This window comes from Sinocyclocheilus grahami, unplaced genomic scaffold (assembly GCF_001515645.1).
Source record: "Sinocyclocheilus grahami isolate Dianchi unplaced genomic scaffold, SAMN03320097.WGS_v1.1 scaffold6370.1, whole genome shotgun sequence".
NCBI lineage: Eukaryota > Metazoa > Chordata > Actinopteri > Cypriniformes > Cyprinidae > Sinocyclocheilus > Sinocyclocheilus grahami.
In genome coordinates, this window is record NW_015510810.1 from 4,500 (window position 1) to 6,853 (window position 2,354).

General features: G+C 42.0%; 1 pseudogene; it reads right to left on the reverse strand.

Annotated features, from left to right (window-relative positions):
• Nucleotides 1-3: 3 nt before the first annotated feature.
• Nucleotides 4-2,105, reverse strand: LOC107577561 (SET and MYND domain-containing protein 4-like; annotated as a pseudogene).
• Nucleotides 2,106-2,354: the final 249 nt, after the last annotated feature.

Sequence of the window (2,354 nt, forward strand, 5' to 3'; positions counted from 1 at the left end):
AACTATGCTACACTTTAGATGGGATGCAGCCAGATTCAATTCACCCATTAGAAAAATAATAATAATCTTACTATACCTTTTCCTTGTATGAATTTAGATGTTACTTATTACATTATTCAAAAGGCAATGTAGCACTGCTATACAGCCTTTACATAGTTACATACATTTTTTTCTGATAGTGTGACACATTAGGCTGTTATTCTGACCTGTGGTGGCGTACACACAAGCTGTTACATCTGCTAGCTCTCCTTGGAGAGGGTGAGTCTCTGTTAGGATGCTATTTGCCTGAAAAGTATCTGATGTTAGGATTTTTAGGGCCTCGTCTGCAAAACATGAAACTTTTTGTATATTTATGGATATTTAGCACATACACAAAACAGATTGGGATTAATATTGAGGTGGTACCAAATCTGTCTCGCTCAATGAGATGAAAGACTTCATCCAAGAGGCACTGTAAACCCTTTAGTTTGTTTTGCTCATCAGCATTGGTGCTCTGATGACCACACGACGGCCCAGAGCACATGTACCTATCCATGTGGGACTGAAATGTACAGCATACATCAAGATACACACAATGAACCAAATAAATGATCATTTGAGATTTTCTGCAAATATTTACCCTGAAGAGGCTTTTCACATTTCACACACTTCAGCCCTGGTGCTGCGTTTTCTGTTGCATTCTGGCTTCCTTCTGTTAGGTCTCTCTGACAGGCTTGACAGTTACAGTGGAAATAGTACTGCTCCAGCAGGAGACGCTGACGCTCCTTTACCTCCATTCTACTACAGTGAGGACCTGTGTGGAATGACATTTAATAAAAAAATAAATAAATCAAATGTTCCCGGACGAGCCCCCAACCAAACAAAAACTGAATTCCCAAGATCACATAATACCGTAACAGTGCAGAATCTCCTGTCCTGGAATCAGATCTTTTGAAGCACGTACAGTGACTGTCACACCACTGTGAGAGGTCTTGGGATGGTCAATGTGACCTTCAGAACATCCGAACTGATTGAGCACATCAGTTTGACAGCCTGTGGTGAAGGAGATGCTTGTGTTTGGACTGCAGGAGTGGTTAAGCAGACTGAGAACAGGAAAAATTGCTGTGGCAATGCGGATTTCACTACTGGACTGAACAGCCATGCCACTTTCTTCTGTAAGAATTGAGGAAAAAAATGATCAACAATCGTTAAAATTCCAAGGTCAAATGTATTAAATTGCAGTTTGTGTTTAAGCATGATAGTTCTGTCGAACCTTTGACCATAACAGCAGTGACTGCTTGAGTATTACATCTGAGCTGCATCATGTGTCTCAGAGCTGTGGCTCCCGGCATGCTCATCTCAGGCTGCCATGTTCCACTGTCTCCTTCATCCTTGCAAGATGCCCACATGTCTGGTGGGGGTCCACCTTGCAGTCTCATATAAAGCACCACCATGGGATCTCCAAGATTCAACTTGACTGGCACATCACTTTTATAAGAGCTACATGTCGTATGGTCTTCTTGTAAAGTGCTTCCCTCCCCCCCCCCACCCTTTTAACCTGGTTTTGTCCAGCTTTCAGGGCCATTCTTAGTGCAAGATGACCCAAAACCCCAATGGCCAGCAGATCTGCTCCAGTTGGGCACTCCCATTGGTGCCAGCGCTCCCAAGCATCTTTTTGACAGCGCTCTCCACAATATCGAATGTAACTACAATTTAAACGGGACACAAAGCTCAGTGATTGGCTCAGGCAGTGGTGACAGTGTCGGTCTTCAGTATTAAATGTCTTTCCTGCCTTATTGGTCATTGTATTGAGTTTGTTTCCTGGTATAAGTATGAAGCAGAAAGCCTCGTCCTTCAGAACGACCTCACCAGCTGGTTTATTTTCCGTGGTTAATATGTAGCGACCTTTCTCTTAGGCTGAAGTAAACAGACACACCAGGTGAAATACAATTCTTAGTGTTTCTGCTTTTCTGGCATGGTGGTGTTGGATGATTTGTGATTGGCTGGTTGGATTTCTCAGGTTTTATAAGCTGGTTCAGGCATGCGGTCTGTCTAGCTCTCAGTTTGTCCTGCAGGTGGCTTGGGTAACCGGCCTCCAGAGAGCGCCGGATGTCCTCAAGACATTCCTGGAAAAAAAGAAATAATCACTTAAACTCATATACAGGTGCATCTCAATAAATTAGAATGTCGTGGAAAAGTTAATTTATTTTAGTAATTCAACTCAAATTGTGAAACTCGTGTATTAAATAAATTCAATGCACACAGACTGAAGTAGTTTAAGTCTTTGGTTCTTTTAATTGTGATGATTTTGACATTTAACAAAATCCCATCAATTCACTATCTCAACAACTTAGAATATGGTGACATGCCAATCA